Source organism: Manis javanica, chromosome 7 (genome assembly GCF_040802235.1).
Source record: "Manis javanica isolate MJ-LG chromosome 7, MJ_LKY, whole genome shotgun sequence".
Classification (NCBI taxonomy): Eukaryota; Metazoa; Chordata; class Mammalia; order Pholidota; family Manidae; genus Manis; species Manis javanica.
This window is the reverse complement of record NC_133162.1, coordinates 67,303,219-67,330,152: the sequence shown is the minus strand read 5'-3', so window position 1 is coordinate 67,330,152 and position 26,934 is coordinate 67,303,219. Positions and strand designations below refer to the sequence as shown.

At 36.9% G+C, this 26,934-nt stretch overlaps 1 long non-coding RNA gene across 1 annotated transcript in view; it reads right to left on the bottom strand.

Moving 5' to 3' along the window:
* Positions 1-5,337: 5,337 nt before the first annotated feature.
* LOC118969128 (uncharacterized) overlaps positions 5,338-26,934 on the bottom strand; it is a 227,987-nt gene continuing 206,390 nt past the window's right edge. Inside the window, exon 4 of the long non-coding RNA XR_005057017.2 lies at positions 5,338-5,816. This is a non-coding gene — a long non-coding RNA (uncharacterized lncRNA). The remainder of the gene's footprint in view (positions 5,817-26,934) is intronic.

Sequence of the window (26,934 nt, the reverse complement as noted above, 5' to 3'; positions counted from 1 at the left end):
CTTGGAACGATCGCATTTTATGATGTGGGAGATCACAGAAAACTAGGTTCACCTCCATGGCATACCCTTACATTATTGAAAAGCAAGAACATGAAAGAGGAGAGTTGATGGTTATGGTCATACTCCAATAAGTCTGGCACCTGTACCACAGTTGCAAAGGTGCAGTTGAACTTGTTCCTTGAAATGAAGAAGAGAGGAGGGAAATGATTCTACATGACAAAAAAGAAAACTAAGACCAGGAACATGCCATATGTGTGGAATGGAAGCAGGACAAAATAAAATATGGATATGGAATATTGGACATTAACTTCAATAAACACAGGGAATAAATTGTATCAAGGTAATGATCCCCCTAGGGGACCTGCATGCATTCTTTACTCCATTGATAATGCTGAATCAGAACCGCAAGAAGGAAATTAAGAACATACCTCATTGATTATGAAGGAAAAAAAGCAGAATTAAAAAACAAAAAGAGAACAGCATACATCTCACTTTGATTACAGAAGAAGAGAAATGTCAATAAAAGTTTATGGAAAGAGAGAGTATTCAAAATAGGAATAAACATCACAGGAAAATAAAATGTGAAAGAAAAACAGATTTCTAAAGAGACAAACTAGAAATCTGTACTATTCATATATATTTTTGTGTTCACAGAAAAAAAAGCAAAAATGAACAGCAAAATAAAGATTAGCTAGTAAATCAGTAGATTCAAGGAAAGGGAACTGAGAGACAAGTAGAAAGAAGAAAACTAAATGTAGTTTTTAAAAGTGTGGAGGAATTTAAAATGAAGTAACATAACTAACACTTCATTAAAACTATGATCAGCAAGGTCAAATATATCAGTACACGGGGCTAGAGCATATTTTTGAGAAAATCCTCCATAATTAGGTTTAAAATTTAAACCTTTGCCTGGTGGAAGACCTTAGGTCACAGTTACCTTTAAGATAGAGGGGACTTTAATCCCAAGCCTGTGGGACAAGCCAGCCTGCCCTGGCTGGAGTGGACCAGGAGGGCAAGCTCAGTGTGGGCTGACCTTGGAGATCAAGTCTGGGGTGGAATGTGCTCTCAGGAAAGCATATTTCTGGCCTTACCATCAGAGAGAAGGTCCACAAACATTCTGCGGATACAGGACATACCTGTATGTGATTTTTTCCTGAGGCCCATAGTGACTTTTCAAGGTACCCTAAATATCCTATAATCATATTTTTTTCATTAAATTTCAAGAATTCAGCAGTTAGAGATACTTTGCTGCCACAGATTTTGTCCCCTACCTCAATTAAATAGCAGCCCTGCCTGAAAAGCATGTTTTCTGCAAATAAACATTTGAATAATCCCCTAATGTCTCTACTGAAGGTTTGGTTGAGAGATGACCAAGAAGGGCATCGTGGGGTGGAGAGAATAGAGAGGCTAAGAATTAAAAGTATTTCTAGTTCATATGCAAGAAAGGAAAAGACTGAAGCCAAATTATAAACACGTAAACTCTTTCACAGATACTAACAGAGTAGTACATATGCTCTGAAATCAACCCATGAGCAGCAGTCAGACTCCAGTAACAAGTTTGTGAAAGTCCCCCACTTCAAAACCCCCACCAATCACCAAACGCTTCCCTCCAGGGGCCATACTCCTGCAAGTTAGCCTCTCAACTATGGTCTTAATCCAGTGACCACATTAATACAGGTGGAAATTTGTCAATCCCAAAATACCCCTGCTTCTGAAAATCCACCAAGCCCTGAACACCAGGCTTCCCAAAATTGTATAGAATATCAGCTCTGGCTTTGCTTGAAGATTATGCCTGACAAGTACAGCTCTCTCAGATGATGGGGAAAATTCACCTTATTTTGCATCAGATACCTAATTTATTGTTTGTTTGCAAATTCTCTATCCTTTCAACATCCACCCTGTTTACTGTTATATGTGAATTTGGATTTATGAGTGACAGACATACTGAAGAAGAGGTGAGATTAGCAATCTTTTCAATTCTTAGGTGCATGCTATCACCTATTCTTTGTGTATACTTGAACCCCCAAATACAGAAACACAAGTGTAAAATTATGATAAACTTTCCAAACAATGGACATTTATTAAATGAGGAAAATGTCCTCACTCTTTGAATAATCTGCAATTGTCATTTAGTATGGAAAATTGAAAGTCAGATATAAGCCAGCATATGCTAACAGCAAAGCATAAGAGATACATGATTTTCTCAACTACTTCCAAAAGAAGTGATAAAATAACAAATGTTTTGATTAAGAGAAATTCACATGTAAAAGATAAAATAATCAGAGCAGAAATTGTAATGGCTTTCCATACTGTATATCATTAGTAGTCTTTCAGTTCAAACGACTCTTTCAACATACTGTTACCATAAGAATTTTCAGATTCTAAAATTACAAGCAAATTTTCAAGTGCAGAAATGAAATCTACTGCAATAATAAAAAATGTAATAGCTCCATTTACTACTACAGAGATTATGAAAGATCTAAATGTCTCCCCTTTTTTAAGTGGCTTAGCCATGATTGCAAGTAATCACAATGCAGGAAAAAAAAGAGTTCCTTTGCTTTTACAATATTTTTCTCATGAAAAATATTATGCCTAGTGTAAGTAAAATCCCTTAGGTGAGACTTCAGAAAGAAAAGCAGATATTTGTAGGAAACTCTCTTATTTAATTAGAAGTTAATTCTTAATATCACACTGTTTTTGCTGGAAACAAATAAAAATATTGGTGTAAAGATGTAAAAATTGTTCAAAATCGAAGGTAGGCATGACTGATTCTATGGAAGGTGTTGGCTATCCTGCTCATATTCTGCAAAATGTTACTCAAACCACATCTGTATAATGTAGTATAGCAGTAGTAGTCATGAAATTCTCCTACTTCAGCACTGTTCAGACTGAACAGTTAAAGGACTTTTTGTCATTCCATTTGCATTCAGTATTCTTCGATTTGCTCAAATTCACAAAACCTGTTGGCTGTCTTTAACAAATGCATCTGGGAGAATTCTCAGTTTACTTCGAAGCACTGATACTTTAATTCTGGCAACCCTAAGGTTCCTGTTGACTTTTTAAATAATTCATTGAGTGAGACCTCCTTATTTCTTGTTCATAGTTTACAATATCTCTTTAGGAAAAGGATTACACAATTTGAAAGAAGAGCACACAGTGTTGTTTTACTCCATTGCGTAAAGGAACATGTTAGAACTGATGAAAAATTTATCCCTTTTAGTGCTAGGGTTGCTCTTACTAGATGTGACATTACTTATGAACAGAAGAAGAGATTCTGATTTGAAGAGGATAATTATTACAGCATTTGCCATGACCATATTTTCAAATGGATTTTATCTCTTGAAGAATTCAATTCTTTTACATGGATGTTACTAATACTCTTTCAACATGAGAACAAGGGACTAATGATGCATAATACTGAAGAGGAAAGGAATAAAAATTGACAATAATTCTCTTTTTGTTGTGAAAATATTTTTAAAAGCCACTGATCAAAAGATACAACACAATCCTAGAGAATAGAAAAGCAAGTGTATGCCATGAAAGATAGCATTATATACTTTACCACATCTAAATTGAAGAGCTTTCTTATAGTGGTAAACGTTATGACTATCAGTGTTCAGTGGCTGGCTTGTAATGCTAATGCTGAGTGTGTTTTCTCACAAATGAATTTTAAATGGACAAAAAAATGAAATAAATTGTATATGAGGTAATCACATATGGCTATTTTGCATGTAACATAGAAGCTATGTTACAATGTAAATGGAATAGACTATGGTTCAAAGGAATTCATAATCAAATTCTGCCAGAGAACTATTAAAGAGAGTTGGAACATCAAGGAAATATAATAAAAGTGTTATGTAATTTAGATATTTATAATTTAGATGAACAATGAATAGTTTTTAATTTAAATATTCCCATGTGACATTTTAATTTTATCTCAATGTGCATATGCATAAGCCATTAGAATGATTCAAATTTAACTAGCATCTCGTATTTTTATTTGTTAAATGTGGTAACCCTAACCAGAGAGCTGAGCTTGCCTTATTTACCTCGGGTTGAGAGCTGTCTCTATGATGTTTTCAGGAACATGTACAGATCAACTATGAGACATAGGGGAAATAGACAATTTAACAATAATAGTTGAAGATTTCACTATTCCACCTTCAATAATGTGTAGAACAAGTAGACAAAAGATCACCAAGGAAATAGAACCTGAAAAAAACTATACAAACCTAATAGATATTTACAACATACTCCACCCAATAACAGCAGAATATAAATTCTTCTCAAGTACACATGGACTGTTCTCCAGGATAGCCTATATGCTAGACCATAAAGCAAACATTAATAAATTTGAAATTATCAAAAACATACAAGTATGTTTTTTGCAATATTGGGAGGCAGTAACAGAGAGAACTTTGAGAATTTCATATATATTAACATAAAAAACACATTCTCAAACAATTAGTTGGTCAAGGAAGAATTCATAAGGAAAATTAGAGGTTACCTTGATATGAATGAAAACGAAGACAGCACACCAAAATTTAATTGATGCAATTAGAGCATAAATTAGAAGGAACTCTATATAACTGTGAATTCCTATATTTAAAAAAGATTATTTCAGATCATCTCAAAGAAAGATAATCTCAACATTCTAACTTAAGACACTGGAAAAAGAAGAGTATACTAAATCTAAAGCAATCAGAAGGAAAGAAATAAAGAGAAACACTTTAAAACAAAAGTTTGTTATTTGTTAAGATCTAAAATGATAAACTTTAGACTGGCCAATATAAAAAGAAAGGACACTAAAATTTATAAAATTAGAGGTGAAAGAGATGACATTGCTACTGAACTGTCAGAAAATAAAGAGGGTTATAATGAAATACTATGCAAAATTGTGTGCCAATGGATTACAAAATTTAGACAAAATATGCAAATTCCTAATATCATACAAACTATAGAAACTGACTCAAGAAAAAATATAAAATTTGAATAGACCTATTACAAGTAAAGAGATTGAATTAGCAATTAAAACACAAACTGCAAAGAAAATGCCAGGACCAGATGACTTCACTGGTAAATTCTACCAAATATATAAAAAAGAATTAATACCATTTTCTCACAAAGTCTTCCAAAGAGGAGTTTCATTAGGCTAGTATTACCCTGATACCAAAATCACACACAGACATCCCAAGAAAAGAAATGTACAAACCTATATTTATTATATAAATACTGACACAAAATCCTCAATAAGATACTACTATATCAAATTCAGTAACATTAAAGAAAAATTATACCGTAACCAAATGGGATTTATTCCAGGAATGCAAAGTCAGTTTAACATTCAAAGATCAACTAATATAATATATCCCATCCATAGAATTAAGGACAAAAAACAATCACCTCAAACACAGAGAAAAAAAACATTTGACAAATTGCAACACCTTTTAATATTAAAAAACACTCAGCAAACTAGGATAGAAAAGAACTTTCTCACTTTGCAAAGGGCATCTATGAAAACTCCACAGTTAGTATCATACCTAATAGTAAAAATTTGAATGCTTTCCCCTAAAGATCAGACAAATTAAAGGATGTACTATTCCACCACTTTTATTCAGAATTGTACTGAAAGTTCTAACTAGGGCAGTTAGTCAAGAAAATGAAATTAAAAGCATGCAGATTGGAAAAAGAAGATAAATTTATCTCTTTTCTTCATCTCAGAGCCAAATTCCGTTCCTTCTTTGAAACATATGACCTTGGTTTACAGTGAAGGAGGCCAAAGGAAACTCCATCATCTCCAGACAGAATGTGCAGATCTGAGACAAAAAATAACAGAAATGTAATTAAACCAGAGCTTTTTGCATGTGATGATCTAGACTGAGCATTTTTCAGGGAGCATTTGTTCCCCAGTCCTGGAACATAGGTCACTCCCCTACACTCACACCCTCTTTGGCTGTCAGGCTTTCTCCTTCCTCCCCTCCACTCGCAAATCCGGGATATCCAGTGAATCCAAATGGAAAGTTCGTGGCAAAGATGTCCATTTCTTCCCCTTCCTCCAGGATACTGGGGTGAACCCCCACACACTGGCTTCACACCTGGGGGCAGCTGCCTGCTCCTAGTTTATTCTCTATTCTTACGTTTTTGTCTCTGTCCTCTTTTTTCTTTCCAAATCTTTCTAAGCATTTCTCTGTTCATTTGTTTACTGACTTATTCAAGAATGTTAATGACAGCCCCCTATGTACAATTAGATGCAAGATGTAGGGAATCCCTGTGAGCCACAACTCTGTCCCCAATACCTCTTCATCTCCTGTCCCCAACTCCTATCTAGCTAGGCCTGCAGGTTTGGGGCAGCCCCTGAGGATGCCCCTTGTATGGACCAGATGGACTCCTTAACCTGCATGTCTGTAAGATTTTAGAATGAGGTAATACAATTGATGAGGGATTGGTCTCAGGATAACACAAATGCCCCAGGGGGAAGCCAGCACTTACAGTCAAGGCCAAGGAGATGAACAATACTTTTGGCTCCTACCTGCCTAACAGGTGCTGATCCACCTGTTGCCACAGTCCTTGCTTTATGCCATGGCTCATCACCTTCTTTCCACACCAGATAACTGAGTTCCGTAAAGACGGGACACATCCTTGAGCCCAAGGCCAGGCCCTGACCCCAGAGCCAAAACAAGAGGCCTCAAAGCATGAGCCCTGAGCCCAGGACTCCAGGAGAGAGGACAGAAACAGATCCCCAGTCCATGAGGTAGGGAACAGCCCAAAACACAAAAACCCTAAGTTCTATTGTAGCATCTCAGAATATAACCAAGGAAGCGCATCATAGAAAAACGAGGCAAGAGTGAGAAGACCAGATAAAATCTAAGCCCTGCAACACAGAAGAGCCCCAGGGACAAAGCTCAGAAAACTCAGCTCAGATCCCTGGAAGCCAGAGTTCAGGAAAGTGAACTAAGCCCAGACCCAGGCCCAGAAGCCCCCATCACAAATAGTGCCCATGACCTATAGCTCAGAGCCCTCAATCTGAGCCAGGATCCCCACCTGGAGCCAGAGCCAGAGCCTGCAGATCAAGGCAGGCAGAAGCGGTGTGCTCTTCTGAGAGCTCCAGACCACTGTACTCCCCTGTGCTCCATGGGGTGTTGACGGCACCACGTTTGCACACAATGCACTACAAAGAGCCTCCAAAGTATGCTTTGCTGTCAAAAATTTTATTTCCCTCATTGCCCTTGGATCCTTGCTGTGAAACACCTAGAAAACAGGAGGATGAAACTGATGACTTTGGGTGTCAGCATATGCACTTGGGGTGTCTGCTTTGGTTTTCATGCGTCTGGGTGAGGACAGTGCTCTGTGAGGTATCTCATTGCAGGTTCTGCCTCCTCTCTAAGTGTCCTTATCTCTGAGTGTCTCTGAAGGCACTCCACTGGGGGTTATAAGGAGGACCCTGGCTGAGAGGGGTGAAGGAGCTGGGGACCTGATCCTAACTTGGGAGACCTGGTCAGGAATTCAGAGCCACAGAGGTCATCCAGCAACTTTCCTGGTGCCTCTGGGGTGGGCAGAGGTGCGTCTGAGAACACGTGTGGAGCCAAATTTGAACTGAGACAGATCTGGACATGAAGACCAGGGAGCCAGACATACTATGGACACTCAGAGCCTCTTGCTTCCTCTTTTTCCTTCCCCAGCACAGGGCCAAGAAGATGGCTAGATGAGTGGGCAGGGGGTGGGGGCTCAAGAGCCACTTTGCCCTCCTTGAGCAGCATTCCTGTGCATCTCTTGGTTCTGTTACTCTCTGTTACAGGCGTGCATCACTTTCCAGAAGAACTGTGACCAACCCTCCTCCAGTTCTAGAGCTCTTCTACAGGGGCTCCTCACCCTCCCTCTGGTTGTAGTGACTTCACAGCCTGGAGAGAGGAGCTCAAGCCCTGCTACGGGTAACAGTCAACCCTGGACCCAGAAACCTTCCTCTCACATCTCATGGAAAGCCCAGTGTGTGGCCTGAGATCTTCCAGGGAGACCTGCAGCTCCAAGTCCAGATGAGCTTCAGTCCAGAGACATCCCTTAGTATGGCCATGGTGATGGTGGCTGGCAGCCCCAGCAGATGCAGGCCCTGGCCCCACAGCACACTCTCCCTTGCCGTTCAAGCTTCACAATGCCCTGGACAGGATGCCCCATCTTTGCTCTTATCCTTGCTGCCCTGTGTGCCCAGCCAAGTCTGAGCCTCTGCAACACGGGGCCTGAATGCTCAGGTCAGGCTGTGCCTTCGCTGGCCTCTGAACCTGTAGAATTCTCCCCTGGCTTCTGCTGTGGCTTCCTCCTGCTCTCCCATCTCTGAGAAGTTCTCTGTCTCTCCCATGCCCACGTACTGGTTCTGCCACACCCTATCCTTGGGCAAGGAATTAACCTTTCTAAATATTACTTTTCCACATGACAAATGGGGTGATTGCAGTACTTTCTGCCAGGTAGAGGGTTTTTCTTTTACTGAGAAATTTTCCTTTATTCTGCAAACTTGAGCAGTTTATTCTTCTAGGAGAATATGTGAGAGGAAATAAGAATTTCTGTTCCTTTGCTCAAGAGGACCTAATGTGAGGGCAGGGGGAGGCTAAGGATCGGACTTAGCTATGAGTGACCTTGAGGCAAGAATTCAAAAGATGACAGGTCAATGGATGCAGGAAATGCATATATATATTATTGCACACTCAAGTTGTGCAGGCTGAGTTCTGTCACCCAGGAATCAAGATGTTTTTGAGAGACTGCAGCATATAGCTCCAGATACACCTCCTGTCTCTTCAGCATTAATTTGATAGGGGCTTCCTAGACAATTGAGGACAACAAAGAAAAATCAAATGTCAGAAGAAAAATGGACCAAAAGTAATTACAGAAGTTTGAAGAAAACCTATGACCCAAGAATTTGATAACCAACTACATTATACTATTATACTTTGGGTACTTTTAAGACAATAATGTATTTTTATATACACAAGGGGACATAAATATTCTACTAGTATTCCTCCCTTTTAAAAGTTATACTAACATAGAGATAAATCAAGATAAAAGTACAAGTAGGTGAGAGTTCTTGACATAAAAGAATGAGAGTACACATGGAAAACCGGGAAACATAAATTTAAGGGTAAAAGTAGCTCTAACTATAGGTAGGGAAAGAATGTCTTTGCCAAAATACTTTGTGACTAGAAGGAACAAAAATGGAATGCTACAAACAGAATATAAATTTAACAATAACAAACTGACACCAAAGTCACCTAATCACTGAAAATTAGATGAATTTGGAGAAAGTAGAATGAAAAATAGCAACCCATGAACATAAATGGGCCACAATACAAAGCAGGGAGAGAGAACACATATAGAATGCATGGAAACAAAACCAAAGAAATAGCACCTAGATAAGCATAGGGTCATAGTCCCAAGATATGATCTCCTTCACCATCCAATTTTAAATGTTCCAACAATAGGAATGGGCACATTTCTGGAAATCAGAGGGCTCTCTTACATACTTAAGACTTCAAGAAATAGTCAGACATGGAAAGATATTGCCAGTGTGTAATTTTAAAAAATATGTAGTTTCCCAAACAGAGTGAATAATGCCAAATGTTCCATCAGCACACAGGATGTACTAGGTACTGCTCTAAGTGCTTTACATTTTTAACTCACTTAATCTTTGCAACATCCCCGTAAAGTATTCTTCTTCCCTAATGGCACAAGTGGGGAAAGTGAGACATAAGGGAATTAAGTTACTTGCCCAGTGTCATACTGTTAGTAAATGCTAGAACTACTGTTCAAATCCTATTAGTTTGAGTTCAGAGCCAGTTGCCATTTTCTTCTTATTTTCATAGACTTTTAAAAAGATTTTTTTACTGAGGTATAATATGCACACAAAAAGTACACATACCTGAAGTGTGCAGCTAAATAAATTTTCACAATGAACACGCATTTAACCAGCACCATAGAAGTCCCCTCACCCCTCCTTAACCCCAAGGGTAGCCACTAGCCTGACTCATCTCATAACACTACAAAATTAAATTTTATTTGCCTGTTTTTGTATTATATATGAATGGAATCACTCAGTATATACATTCTTATGTATGTTGTCTTTTGCTCAATTTTATCTTTGTGAAATGCAGCCATATTTCTCTGTATAGTGTGGATCGCTCATCTGCATTGCTATACAATATTCTATTGTGTGCCTACAAAAATATATCCATTCTACTGTTGATGGACATTTGGGTAGTTTCAAGCACAGGGCTCTTACAGATAATGTTGCTGTGACCATACTGGTACAGAAGGGTTCTTCTAGAATGCTTGTTTTAAAAACAAAAATGTATTCCAACATGATTGATGTATTAGAGAGCAACTGGAAAGGTTTTGTTTATAATGCATAATGCAAATTTTATGCTTGCCTATGTGCAACTTTGCCCATGAGAAAATACAAAATTGCATGCAGCTAAACAGAGCCATAACTGTGAGAGGATAAATTTCAGATATCTTAAGCCACCGAGTTTGTGGTAATTTCTTAACAGCAGTCCAGGAAAGAAATACATAAAGCATACACCTGCCCATCCCTCACAAACCTACCAGCTTTCTTGGTTCACCTCATGTATTATTCTACAAAGCTGTATTTTGCTGTTCTTTTTCATTTCTGAACTTGCTATATTAAACACACATACATATTCAACACCTCAAACATGTTCACAAGTGCCAAGTAGGGTCTACAAAAAAGTTTTAACATTGAGGAGAAGCTAGATATAACAAGGCATTATGAGCAATAGTCATATAGGGACCCACATTTGGACCACTAGAGCCAACATCGTGAAAATTAAAGTCTTTTACTGTTTAGGAAGACTAGTACAACTTCAAATACAGTGAAGTCAATAAGAACAAAGCCTAAAGAAATAAAAGAAATGAAAAGATTGTTTAGCATATGGATTAAAATCCAAACAGTAAAAAAATCATGAACCAACCTTTCTCATGATGAAAAAGAAAGCACCATGTGCACACAAAGACCTTAAACAGAAACTGTTAAAGCCTGCTGGAGCCACTCCTTTTCCTGGGAGTACTGCCTGCTGCGGTGGTTTCAAACACGCTGCAACTCCCAAAGCCTTCATCTCTCAGGCAAAGTCAAAGTGCAAATGAGAAAGCCACAGAAGAATTTTTAGCAGCAGTACAGAAGTTAATCGACAAAGAAGGCTATACATTGAATTATTATTATTATTTTTATAAAACAAGCATCTATTATAAACACATGCCTCAGAAGACCTACACCTCAAAGACAGAAAAACATGACACAGGATTTATAGCTATGAAAGATCACGAGAGTTTTTATAACTTTCCTATAATCAATTGAATGATGGCCCCCAAACAGATATGTCTACATCCTAAAGCTCAAAACCTGCAAATGTGACCCTTGGAAAAAAATCTTTGCAGATGTAATTAAGTTAAGGATCTAGAGGAGAGCATTCTGGTTTATGTGGGTGGGGAAGTGTCTTTATAAGAGCCAGAAGAGGGAAAGACACAGAAAGAAAAGACCACATGAAGGTGGATGCAGAGATTAGAGTGATGTGGCCACAAACCAAGAAATACGTGGAACCACCAGAGCTGGAAGAGACTGGAAGGATTCCTCTCTACAGCCTTTGGAGGGAGGATGGCCCTACAGGTGCCTCAATTTTGGACTTCTGATCACAATAACTGGGAGAGAATACATTTCAGATATTCTAAGTCATCAAGTTTGTAGTAATTTCTTAGAGCAATCTAGGAAAGCAGTACACCCCTTTTCACCATTTCACAATAACTTATCTAGTTTTCTAATCATTCTCAGTGAGAGTGTTTGCTTTCTGCAAGCTATTCCATCACAGCTCCAGATCTTACTTTAAAGGAAATTTTTTAATCCTCTACATGGATCATAGTATGAATACTTTTCCACCATTTACCATTTTAACTTGAAAATATATCTAATATTTACTTTCACACAATCAAAACAGATCTACCTTTTTTTTGGTTTGACAACTACATACCATATCATTGTATAGATAAAGAATGATTTATGTACTCAATGTCTTATCAGTGTACCTCTTTTCTATTTACAATGAAAGTTTTTAACATGGAAGAAAATATAAATACTACAATCGACACTGACAAAATTATTTGCTTGGTCAAACTTTATTCCTTCTCCTAGGCCCATCTGTGCACTTCTTGTAAAATTTAGTTTTAGCAAGAACACCCTCAAACTCAGTGTCTTCTACATCTGATCATCCGTGATACCTAATCTGTTTCCTTAACCTCCACGAACACCCAGGGGATGTCTGATCACCCTGGCCTGTCTACAGCAAGAATCCTGTTAAGTCAGTTTAACCAGAAACCCCTTGACCCTTGATGCTGCTTCTTAGTACTTTTCCATCCATGGACCTTAACCCTTCTCCTGGGATATCAATTCTGACTTGCCCATGCTGAATTCGGAGTTGGAGTTGAGCCCAATCTCTCTCTCTCCCCAGCTATAAAATCACTTTGCAGTGGTCCCTACATATGTCCAATGTCCCTGAATAAATTCTGCCTTAACGTCTTTAACAAGTGTCATTGAATATTTTTTAGCACCCATATATTTATCACCTAATTTAACAATATCCACATTTTGTCCTGTTTCTGTTCTTCCTAACCTCTTCAGCATGCATTTCCTAAGGAAAGGATATTTCTCCATCATAATCACACTGCATTGAACAGTTTTTGTTTTGCCTGTTGCTTTACTAATACAAATAATACTTTAAAGAATATCCAAGTATGTTTTGGCTAACTTATGCCTGTATGTCTACACAATATATTTTAAGCAATGGAGTTGCTTATTAAAAGTGTAGATGCATTTAAAATTTTGATAACTGGCAGATTGTTCTCCAGAAAATTTGCACTAATTTGCACTCCCAAAAAAACAGTGTATGGGAGCTCCTTTGAAGGAGGGAGCTTTTGATGTTTCCCTTTGGGTGTCTCATTGGTGATCTTGGCATCCTGTGATATACAGAGTGTGTCAATTAGCACTTGAAAGTCACCATCTGTATGAAGGCACTCAGGGATTTTTCAACCCAGGGATGCTTTTCAGAACCTTAACTGTCCTCTAAAAGAAGGCAGACACCACGAAGATATAAATTCTGAAATTTCCACTCTAATGTCTAACTATGCCTAAATCATAAAAGGATCCAGTAAATTGTTTCGAGATAAAAGAGAATTCAGTTTCACAGAAGCACTGTCAAAAGGGAAACAAAATAAAAGAAGAACCATAACCACAAATCTAAAGCCTGCAATGGCAATAACTACATACATATTGATAATCACCCTAAATGTAAATGGTCTGAAAGTACCAATCAAAAAACATAGAGTCACTGAATGGATAAAAAAAGAAGACCCATCTATATACTGCCTACAAGAGTCTCACTTCAAACCCAAAGACATACACAGACTGAAAGTAAAGGGATGGAAAAAGATATTTCATGCAACTGAGGGAGAAAAAAGCAGGAGTTGCAGTACTTGCATCAGACAAAATACATTTTAAAATGAAGAAAGTCACAAGAGACAAAGAAGGACATTACATAATGATAAAGGGTTCAGCCCCACAAGAGGATATAACTATTATAAATATCTATGCACCCAACACAGGATCACCTACATATGTGAAACAAATACTAACAGAATAACAGAATTAAAGGGGGACATACAATGTGATGCATTCATTTTAGGATGCTTCAAAACACCACTCACTCCAAAGGACAGATCAACCAGAGAGAAAATGAGTAAAAAGACAGAGGCACTGAACAATGTATTAGAACAGATGGACCTAACCAACATCTACAGAACACTCCATCCAAAAGCAACAGGATACACATTCATCTCAAGCACACATGGAACATTTTCAAGAATAGATCATATACTAAGCCACAAAAAGAGCCTCAGTAAATTCAAAAAGATTGAAATTGTACCAACCAGCTTCTCAAATCACAAAGGTATGAAACCAGAAATAAATTATGCAAAGAAAACAAAAAAGCCCACAAACACATGGAGGCTTACTAACATGCTCCTAAATAACCAATGGATCAATGACCAAATAAAAATAGAGATCAAGCAATATATGGAGACAAATGACAACAATAATTCAACAGCACAAAATCTGTGGGACACAGCAAAGGCTGTGATAAGAGGGAAGTATATTGCAATGCAGGACTACCTCAGGAAAGAAGAACAATCCCATATGAACAGTCTAAACTCACAATTAACAAAACAAGTAAAAGAAGAACAAATGAGGCTCAAAGTCAGTAGAAGGAGGGACATAATAAAGATTAGAGCAGAAATAAATAAAATCGAGAAGAATAAAACACAAGAAAGAACCAATGAAAGCAAGAGCTGGTTCTTGGAGAAAATAAACAAAATAGATGAACCCATAGCCAGATTTATTAAGAAAAAAAAAGAGTCTACACACATAAACAGAACCAGAAATGAGGAAATATGACTATAGACACCACAGAAATCCAAAGAATTATTAGAGAATACTATGAAAAATTAGTTTCCTAGAATACTATGAAAATCCAGCTAACTAACTGGATAACCTAGAAAAAATGGACAACTTTCTAGAAAAATACAACCTTCCAAGGCTGACACAGAAAGAAACATAAAATCTGAATAGAACATTTACCAGTAAGAAAATTGAATTAGTAATAAAAAAAACTACCTAAGAACAAAATCCCTAGACCAGATGGTTTCCCTGCTGAATTTTATCAAACATTTAGTGAAGACCTAATACCCATCCTCCTTAGAGTTTTCCAAAAAGTAAAAGAAGAGGGAATACTCCCAAACTCATTCTATGAGGCCAGCATCACTCTAATATCAAAACCAGGCAAATACACCACAAAAAAGAAAATTACAGACCAATATCCCTGATGAACATAGATGCAAAAATACTCAACAAAATATCAGCAAACTGAATTCAAAAATACATCGAAAAGATCATTCATTATGATCAAGTAGGATTTATTCCAGGGATGCAAGGATGGTACAACATTTGAAAATCCATCAACATGTTCCACCACATTAACAAAAAGAAGGACAAAAACCATATGATCATCTCCATTGGGGCCAAAAAAGCATTCAACAAAATTCAACATCCATTCATGATAAAAACTCTCAACAAAATGGATACAGAGGTCAAGTACCTCAATATAGTAAAGGCCATACACGACAAACCCACAGCCAACATCATATTTAAAAGTAAGAAGCTGAAAGCCTTTCCTTTAAGATCAGGAATAAGACAAGGATGCCCACTCTCTCCACTTTTATTCAATAATAATTCTGGAGGTCCTTGCCACAGCAATTAGATAACACAAAGAAATAAAGGGCACCCAGATTGGTAAGGAAGAAGTTAAATTGTCACTGTTTGCAGATGACATGATTTTGTACATAAAAAATCCTAAAGAATCCACTCCAAAACTGCAAGAATATCAGAATTCAGCAAAGTTTCAGGATACAAAATCAATACACAGAAATCTGTTGCATTCCTATACACTAATGATGAATTAGCAGAAAGAGAAATCAGTAAGACAATTCCATTCACAATTGCATCAAAAAGAATAAATACTTAGGAATAAAACTAACCAAGGAAATAAGAGACCTATACTCTAAAAACTACAAGACATTCATGAGAGAAATTAAAGAAGTTACCAATAAATGGAAACACATACCGTGCTCATGGATAGAAAGAATTAATATTGTCAAAATGGCCATCCTGCCTAAAGCAATCTACAGATTCTATGCAATTCCTATCAAAATACCAACAGCATTCTTCAATGAAAGAGAACAAATAGTTCTAAAATTCATATGGATGCACAAAAGACCCAGAATAGCCAAAGCAAACCTGAGAAGGAAGAATAAAGCTAGAGGTATTACGCTCCCCAATTTAAGCTCTACTACAAAGCCACAGTAATCAATACAATTTGGTACTGGCACAAGAACAGATCCATAGACTAATGGAACAGACTAGAGAGCCCAGATATAAACCCAACCATATATGGTTAATTAATATATGATAAAGGAGCCATGGATATACAATTGGGAAATGACAGCCTCTACAACAGCTGGTGTTGGCAAAACTGGACAGCTACATGCAAGAGAATGAAACTGGATTATTGTTTAACCCCATGCACAAAAGTAAACTCGAAATGGATCAAAGACCTGAATGTAAGTCACGAAACCATAAAACTCTTAGAAGACAACATAGGCAAAAATCTCCTGACTATAAACATGAGCTACTTCTTCCTGAACGCCTCTCCTCGGGAAAGGGAAACAAAAGAAAAAAATGAACACATGGGACCACATAAAGCTAAAAAGCTCTGTACAGCAAAGAACATCATCAGCAGAACAAAAAGGCATCCTACAGTATGGGAGAATATATTTGTAGATGACATATCTGACAAGGGGTTAACATCCAAAATATATAAAGAACTCACACACCTTAACACCCAAAAAAGCAAATAACCCAATTAATAAATGGCCAGAGGATATGAACAGACAATTCTCCAAAGAAGAAATTCAGATGGCCAACAGACACATGAAAAGATGCTCCACATCACTAATCATCAGGGAAATGCAAATTAAAACCACAATGAGATATGACCTCACACCAGTTAGGATGGCCAGCATCAAAAAGACTAAGAACAACGAATGCTAGCAAGGATGCAGAGAAAGGGGAACCCTCCTACACTGCTGGTGGAAATATAAACTAGTTTAACCATTGTGGAAAGCAATGTGGAGGTTCCTCAAAGAACTCAGAATAGAAATACCATTTGACCCGGGAATCCCACTCCTAGGAATTTACCCAAAGAATACAAGTTCTCAGACTCAAAAAGACATATGCACCCCTATGTTTACTGCAGCATTATTTGCAATAGCCAAAATATGGAAGCAACCCTAAGTGTCCATCAGTAGATGAATGGATAAAGAAGATGTGGTACATATACACAATAGAATACTACTCAGCTATAAGAAAGAAACAAATCCTACCATTTGCAACAACATGGATGGAGCTGGAGGATATTATGCCCAGTGAAAGAAGCCAGGCAGAGAAAGACAAATGCTAAGTGATTTCCCTCATTGTGGAGTATTACAACAAAGCAAAACTGAAGGAACAGCAGACTCACAGACTCCAAGAAGGGTCTAGCGGTTACCAAAGGGGAGGAGTGGGGGAGGGTTAGTGGGGAGGGAGGGAGAAGGGGATTGAGGGGTATTAAGTTAATACACATGGTGTGGGGGGTAATGGCGAAGACATAGAGAAGCACAGAGAAGACAAATAGTGAATCTGTGGCATCTTATTACACTGACGGTCAGTGACTGCAATGGGGTATGGGTGGGAATTTGATAATATGGGTGAATGTAGTAACCACAGTGTTTTTCATTTGAAACAGTCCTATGAGTGTATATCAATAATACCTTAATAAAAAAAAAAGAGAAGAATAGAAAGAAAAGAAATACCAAACTTGGGTGAGTTTGTGCAGGAGCTCCTTCCAGGGCACTTGCAAATCCACTTCGCATTCTCCTCATGATAAAGAACCAAACTGAAGGTTTCCCAAAGACAGGAGAAGTTGACGACAGCCATGAAAATATTTATTTTAGATAAAAGCAATGATTAGTCAAGCTTATCCACTTAATTCAGATAAAATTAATTGATCCTCTCTTAGGTTAAACGAATTGTTTCAGACACTGCTGAGTGCAAACAGAAGAGAACCATCACAGTCTGATGAGGTTGTTAAGGTCATTTACGTTTTGCCAGAAGGATGACGGAGGGAATTGGTGGAACAGGCATGCCTTCTGAATAGGACTAGCTATGCAGTGAATAATTAATTTCAGCAGGATCTTTGTTTTAGTTTGTAATTTATGAAACATTTTCAATCATCACTGAGCATGACACTCTCCTACAAGTTTACAATAAAGCTTTAAATAAAAATCAGCAACTAACACTTGTAAAGAGTTGATGAAATTGCCAAAAGATGAGCATATTTGTTTTGAATTTGATTCCTTAGGTTTTGCAGGTAAGCAAACAAAGGCTTGGAAAAAATTATTTAAATAGACTAATTTCACCTGGCCAGGAACTTTCAAAGCAAATATCTGTAAGTGTTTGCCTCATGTCAAAATAATATTTATTTTATTTTTTGAAATCTGTAAAAATAAAACCTCAAGAATGTCACTACCCAGAAATAGTCAGTGTTTACATGTTGGCACATAGCTTTCCAGAGCTGTATATATATATATATGTCTATGTGTGTGTGTGTGTGTGTGTGTGTGTGTGTATGTATACACAAACAGCAGGGTGAATAATATTTACTCTTGTAGCCTGCCATTTTCATTTGGGAATATATTGAAAGTGGTTTTCCATATCAATAAATATTTCCTGTTTCTATTTACTATGACAGTTCTTTTATCATTATAAATATAACAAAGGATTTAAGAATTCAAGCAGTTTAAAGAATCTCTCTTGCATCCCATCTCCATCAATTACTTCATCAACAATTACATATTCTCATACATAACATATATCCTTTCTTTTTCATATATATGCAGACTTAGAATATGCACTCTGCATTTCCCTTTGTTCACTAATCATTGAAATCTTTCATCTCACTAACACATAGAATATGGCATTGGATGGACAGATCATCATTAATTTGACTGACATTCTACTGACAAAATTTAATGATTCAATGGTTGTTTTCTGGTGTTACAATGAAGGTTGCAAAAAACACAACTAGTGGTAGCAGTAGTAGTATTGTTAACATTATCACATCATTATTATTACTATATAACTGGAATTGTTCTAAATAGTTTACATAGAATAACTCATTAATCCACATACCAACTTCATGAAGTAATTACTATTATGATCTTACTATTACAAATGAGGAAAATGGAGCCCATAAAAAGTTAAATTAATTGTCCAAGTTACATAGATTATAAATACATATATATTTCCACATGTGTTAATAATATATAGAATAATTCCCAAGATGCCTGAGTCAGAGAGAATATACATTTTAAGTTTGATTGATATGGCCAAATTGCCCTTTAAATGAAGCTATATAAGTTATATATTCCCTTCAATAGTATATGAAGTTTCCAGAATCCTTCCACTCACCAGTGGTAGGCATTGTGAAACTTAATTAATTTGTGCCAATTGAAAAGGTTAATTAATGGTTTTGTTCAGATTGCTTTAATCATAAATAAACTTGGGCAAATATTCATGCAATTATTAGGTATTTAGGATTCTTTTCCTATGAACCATCTGTACTATAAATGTTCTTTGCATTTGGATTGACAATCTGTAAGATTTCCTAATATGCCAAAGATGATAATCTTTTGCAATATATTTTGCAAATATTTTTCACAGCTTTGCTTTTTATTTGTATACAAAATCTTTGTAGCTGCATTTTAAATTTAATTTTAATGTGGACTCCACAGCCTGGAAAAGAATTCCATTTTTTTTTCTTACTTCCTTTCTTTGCATCTGTCTTTATGTCTACCAGTCTTCATATTTACCTCTCTTTGTGTCTTTTTCTCTCTTTGCTTGCTGCCTTCTTCCTTCCTTTGTTTATTGTCTTTCTATTTTGATCTCTGATACAGATAGTTGAGTTAATCACACTCCGTAGATTAAAGCACACTATTAGCAAGTTTCCATATTAGGTCCCTGATTACTGAAATTTACTGTATTCTCCCTCATCCCTGTCACTACTACTCTTCCCTTCCTTGTAAGATCCTGCTGACAAATGTTCTTGCTAAAGTTTCATATGGAGGGCAATTTGGCCATTTCTATTTATTTAGCAATCTACTTGTAATCACTCTTTAAATATACATACACACATATATCAAGCTGAATTTTAAATATTTCATTTTATATAAGTAACATTGTGCTATAGATATCTTTCTGTTTATTAATAGTTTCACACAACACTGTGTTTTTAAATCTGTCCATATGGCTTTCCATCCATGCACTATATTCAATTACCCATTTCCATGGATATGGGTATCCATGTCAAACTATGTCATGATAAACATTCTTGCCATGGTCTGCCTACCAACCTCTAATACTCAAACTTAATTTCTTTAAGTGTTGCCTAATTGCCCTTCAGAAACAAGGCAACGTTTTACACTTTCAATAGCAGTAACATTTTCTTTTCTCCATATCTTGGCTATCGTATCACCAGGAGTTATTCAACAGTATAGTCTTTGCCAATCATGGGTATAAAATGAGATCTACTTCTTTTGAATTGCATTTCTCTGATTGTGAGGAAGACTGAGCATCTCTTCAATTTTTGGTATCTGTTCAAATTTCCCTTCTTTTTAGTGTCTAATGCTTCTGGTAGTTGGCAGTTGACGGTGAAAAGACTAGCTACCTAAGTTGAAAGTTTCTCAGAGCAAGTTAATGAACCCAAGTTACAGTTTCTCAATTATATAAATCATTCTCTGTTTCCCTAGCTACAGATAACTCCTAGCAAGGGCTGACATTCAGCCAGATGTACTAGTCCAGTGATGTAGGTTATTCTTACCACCTTGCATTCTGATTGATCAGACATTACTCCTGATTGGGCAATGTCTATGCCAAACAAGGAATTAATTATTTTGAATACTATCTTTATTTATAATATCTCAGATGAAAGAAAATTCCTAATTCTTTCTTTCCATCCCCCATAAGTACACTGTAATAGTAGTGTAGTAAAATTACCTAAAATGAACATTTGCAACTTTGCCTAGAAACCCAGTGCTCAGCAGGACAGAGAAATGGGTTTTGGGAGGACATGGACTTGAAAGCTACAAAATGATAGTTCCTAAAATCAGCAAGTGGCAGAATGGTTCAAACATTTGGAAAGTAGCATTTGTAAAATTCCAGTGACAGTTTCTTTGATCCAGCAATTACACTCCAAATTTGCCACACAAAACAATTAACAAGAAGATAATTATGCCTGAAGATACTCACTGCAGTTATATCTTGAGTGAGTGGGAGAGAGGGAGTTACATTTTTTAAAAATGGTTAATTTAATAATAGTTACAACTAGATACATCTTGGCAAAATCTGAACATGGAAATATTAATTTTATTACATTTTTAGTTTTATTTTACTATTTTTGTTATTTAATGGTAAATAAAGTCTCCAAAAAATATAGTTAATAAAAAGACATGTTTACATCTTTAGGATCTAATAAATTTCAAATGTCTTAATATCATTAAAAACTTTTAAAGGATAAATAGATGAGTGAACAGGATGGAGGTGAAGGATGAGAGATAGGTGTAGAGATCAAAGTCTCTAGCAACACCTGCAAATTCATATTTTTAGGAGTGTGATTTTGGATTTTAAATGGGTCTTCAAGAGCAAGTGATATAAAATGAAATGTGTGCTGAGCATTGGCTATTAAAAATCAGCACAGTGCCAAGAAAAGCTATCTGCATCCATAACTGTAGGACTCAAATTAAAATATCGACCCAACTTTGCTCCCTCAGCATCTGAACAATGACTTGCTTATTAAGCCCTATTTTCCCTCAGATTGCTGAGTTGTTGATAAAAGGAACGCTTTCCAAAGGAGGTGAGGATTTCTCTTTTGGCATGTGTGACTCCAATTCATCTCTTTTGAATGAATGTGTCCTGGCGCCTATATAAATCCACATCTGAATGATGAAAAACGATGGATCAACCTTATTTAGGATCCATTATTGGAACAGTGTGCTTACCTAGTCCATTTAAAGAGGAATCCCTGAATATCGACTAAAAATGCTCATGGGTTTATATATTTCAACTGTATTTTCTCCTTGAAGAGGATTCTATAACTGTCTAACAATGAAGATGGAAAAGGTATTATCTATATGCTAATGACTCCTAAATCCTAATCCCCAAGTTAAAACCTCTATCTCTGGAGCTCAAGTCATATAAATCAATTTACCAATTGCCACTTCTATTTGGGTGCCTTAAAGACATCTCAAACTAATTACATTCTACACTGAACACATCACCTTTCCATGCAAACCTCCTGTTCTCCAAACTCTATCCCGCTGAATGAGACCACTAGCTCAAGCTTCCCAAACCAAGAAGGTCATCCTTGGTTTCTCCTTCTCCCTCACCTCCCACAATTAAATACTTAACGAATCCTATTAATTATGTCACATATGTAACAGTTAAATCCATCCACTCATCACCCTCTATCATGGGACTTACCATACTTTGTTATAATTGAACTTTTATAAATGAGTCTGATTCACCCCGTACCAGTAAGCTCTTCATTTTCTAAGCATCTAGAGTCTGCTGTAGATGAAGCATTACATAAACATTTTTAAATTACTAAAACTTTTAAATGAGAAAACTTAAACATGAACATGCATGAAGGTAAGGTTCCATTAAAGGTAAAATGTTTTCAAAGGCTGGAAAGAGCTGCACATAAAGTCCATTTATTCTATTTTAACATTTAGATGAAATATGTGTTTAGCTCTTTCTCTATGCTAAATAAAGACTGTGCTGTGTATACCTGTAAAATTATTTGTTTCATTATAACCACCTTGTAGATTCTTTACAAATAAACTACTAAAGATTGAAAAAGACTACATACCTTATAAATAACAATTATTCCCAGTATTACCAAACCTGTTTTTCCCTAAACTCTTGGGAAATAAACAAGGATTTTGAAAATATCATTTTTCAGATAAGGAATGAAGACTTAGGGGAAATGAATCTCAAATCCAGGTTTTCTTGATTTTCATTCAAACTTATCTACAATATACTATGAAATGAATTTTTAAAATGTCAAAGAGCTGGCTAACTCTAGTCAACCCTATGTAGATGATGATGGAGAGAAATGACCGCTTCTTGTCTCATTTTAAGAAAAACCTATGCATATTAACCATCACTGAATTTTCCAAGCAAACACCTCTTGATGCCTTACCTACAGACATTTGATATAATATTGAATTTGCCTTATTGTATTAAAAATTGTGATTAAAATTGACTTCTTTGTTTTCCAATGATTACAAGTTAAAATAAGAATTTAAATGGTCATATCTGAATTTTTGCATTATCCCATCAGATGAAGAGATATTAATTTTTTTTAAAATGCTGTTGGTTGGAATGTAAATTGGTTAAACTATTGTGGAAAGCAGTATGGAGGTTCCTCAAAAAACTAAAAATAGAAATACCATTTGACCCAGGAATTCCACTCCAAGGAATTTACCCTAAGAATGCAGGAGCCCAGTTTGGAAAAGACATATGCACCCCTATGTTTACTGCAGCACTATTTACAGTAACCAAGAAATGGAAGCAACCTAAGTGTCCATCAGTAGATGAATGGATAAAGCAAATGTGGTACATACACACAATGGAATACGACTCAGCTATATGAAAGAAACAAATCCTCCCATTTGCAACAACATGGACAGAGCTAGAGGTTATTATGCTCAGTGAAATAAGCCAGACAGAGAAAGACAAGTACCACATGATTTCACTCATTTGTGGAGTATAACAACAAAGCAAAACTGAAGGAACAAAACAGCAGCAGACTCACAGACTCCAAGAAGGGACTAGCAGTTACCAAAGGGAAGAGGTTGGGGAGGGTGGGTGAGGAGGGAAGGAGAAGGGGATTAAGGGGCATTATAATTAGCACTTGATAATGCTGGTTAATGTTGAAACCACAATGTTGTTCATGTGAAACTTTTATAAGATTGTATATCAATGATACTTTAATAAAAAAAACTAGAAAGATATCAATAAGATTTAGTTCCATGAATCAAAAAAAAGTGCTATACAGAATGAAGGGCTTTACCACTATAACACAGGGATATTTTGGTGTTGGTTTACACCTTCTCTCCACTGGAAACTTCTACTAGTAGCCTTGGTTCAATCTATCAAGCAAAGTTCCGGGTACATTGTTACTGACAATGAGATCTGAAAAAGCCGGATCAGCAATGCCGACACTCACTGCCATGTGGCAAAGTGTTTAAGGCCACAGCTTTGGAGACTGGCATCTTTGTTGCTCTAACTTAATAATGAACTATTTTAGTTTCCCTGAACAAGTTGCAAAAGTGGACTAAGCCTCAGTTTTATATTTTACGGATCTTCTATGAATATTTGAAATATTATATGTCATGCAGCTGACAACGTGCCTGGCACATAAGAGTTATTCGTTAATTTACTAGCAGCTCTTAAGAGTATAATTAAAGACTGTCCAAGATGAGTGAAATCTTAATAAACATATGATCTGCTGCTACATTTTATGGGCAAGTAAACTGATTCCCAGAGAACGGAGGTTGTGTGCCCAAAGTCACACAGATTTCCCGCACAGCAGTGGGCCTCACACTTTGGAGTGCATCAGAATGACCAGGAGACTGATTAAACCACTGATTGCTTTGCCCCATCCTCAGAATTTCTGTATAGCTAACTCGGGTCCAGAGATTTTTGCACCTCCATGAAGTTTCTGATGATGCCAATGCCGTTAGTTCATATACTGCACTGAGAACCACCACAGCACAGGGATCTTTGCTGGATCTGTGTGTGTTGGCTAGGGTGTGTGTTTCATGAGCCACAGTTGAAAAAGCACATTTAATATATAAACTAGTTTATTTCATACCAACACATTACAATCATCAGCTTCAATATTAATAATCAACTCTAAGTGTCTTCCCTTACAGATAGAAAGGACTAAGTATGATTTCAAGACCAGTCTATCCAATACCATGGCTTGTGCTCACTCCTGATTCACACCTGGTATTCTTCCCAATATTTCACACTGAAAAACGCCCGACTCCTATGAAGAAGCAGAGGCAATACCATGGAACAAAGCCAGTCTTTCCAACAAATGGTGCTGGAACAATTGGACATTTGTATGAAAAAAAAAAAAAAAACATGAATCGGAGACACATCTTGCACCCCTAACAAAAATTAACTCAAAATGAGTCATAGACCAAAATGTAAAATGCAGAACTGTAAAACTCCTATAAGATAACATGGGAGAAAATTCCTATAAAAAGATCCCATCAGATGTCATTAGAAAAATGAAAATTAAAACAATGAGGTACCACTACACACCTATTAGAATGGCCAAAATACAGAAGACTGACAACACAAATGCTAGTGAGGTTGTGGAGCACCAGGAACTCTCACTCATTGCTGCTGGAAATGCACAATGGTACAGCCTCTTTGGAAGACAGCTTGGTGGTTTCTTACAAAACTAAACATACTCTTCCCAAATGATCCAGCAGTTGTGCTCCTTGTTATTTACCCAAAGGAGTTGGAATCATGTCCACACCAAAACCTGAACATAGAGTTTATAGCAGGTTTATTCACAATTGCCGAAGCTTGGAAGCAACCAAGACATCCTTCAGTGGGTGAATGGATAAATAAACTGCAGTGCATCCAAAGACTGAAATTATTTTCAGGGCTAAAAAGAAAAGAGCTATCAAGCCATGAAAAGACATGGAAACAAATACATATTACTAAGTGAAAGACGCTAATATGAAAAGGTACATACCATATGATTCTACCTATATGACATTCTGGGAAAAGCAAAACTATGGAGACAGTAAAAGAGAGTGGTTGCCAGGGATTAAGGGTCATGAATTAGCAGAGCACAGATTTTTTTGGACAGTGAAAATACTCTATGAAACTATAATAATGGATTTATTTCATTCATTATACATTTGTCCAAATCCATAGAATGTACACTAATGTCAACCCTAATGTTAACTATGGACTCTGGATGATTATGATGTCTCAGTGTAGGTTCATCAGCTGTAACAAATGTACCAGTCTGGCAGGAGATGCTGATAATGGGAGAGGCTGTGCAGATGTAGAAAGGAGACTATGGGAAATTTCATCTTAATTTTTTCTGTGAACCAGAAAGTGCTTAATAAATAAAGTCTTTAAAGTTGATTTGAAAAAAAGAAAGACAAAAAAAAAGATAGAAGGTGTATTGGAGTGATGTAGCCACAAGTCAAGGAATGTCAGCAGCCACCAGACGCTGGAAGAGGCAAGGGTGAATTTCTCCCCTGGAGCTTCCACAGGAAGTGCTGGCCCTTCCAACACCATGATTTCAGCTCAGTGATGCTGATTCCAAACATCTAGCTTCCAGAACTGTGAGAGAATAATTTTTTTGTTGTTTTAAGGAAAAAATAACTCCTCCTCACTGGACAATGTTAATAAGCACCAAATCAGTAGTGGGTTGAGAGGAGAAGATGACATATTAAAATGACACCTGCCTTTGGGAAGCTGAGAATCCACTAGGGAGACAGGTGAACTCAGCATAAATCAAGAGACAGCATCAGTTCAAAGCATGCATCACATGAATTGCTGAGCAAGTGCAGGGGCCAGGGGACAATGGGGGTGGGACTTGGGTGGAGCTGGGTGGGGAATGGTATAAATTGAGGCAGTCCACCAACACAGTGGCCTCACAGAAAGTTCAAAGTTAAGCCTTGGCTCTAACACCTTTCATGGGGTTACCTTGGGCAAGGCACACAGTCTTTCCAGGAAGGACTTTGTTTTCTCTTCTGTAAATATGGGATTATAACAGCACCTCCTGTAATAAAAAAAAAAACTCACTCTGACACCAGATGTGGGAAGGGGTGGTCACACTTCAAACAATTCTGTGACACCAGCTGAGTGTCAGTTTAACTTTAACTCAATTCTGACACCATCTACCTGGAGATAGCATCTTGGCCACACATTAAGGGCTCAGTCCCACAAGACTCTCTCCATTTCAGATGCCAGTCTCAAGTAACTGGTCCCCAGTTACCCACTTCTGGATAACTTGGTTAAAATCAGAGGTTCCCATGATCTTCTCTCCTTCATTTGCTAGAGCAGCTCCCAAAACTCAGGAAGCACTTACACTCACCAGTTTATTAAAGGATACAAAAGAACAGTTAGATGAAGAAATACATAAG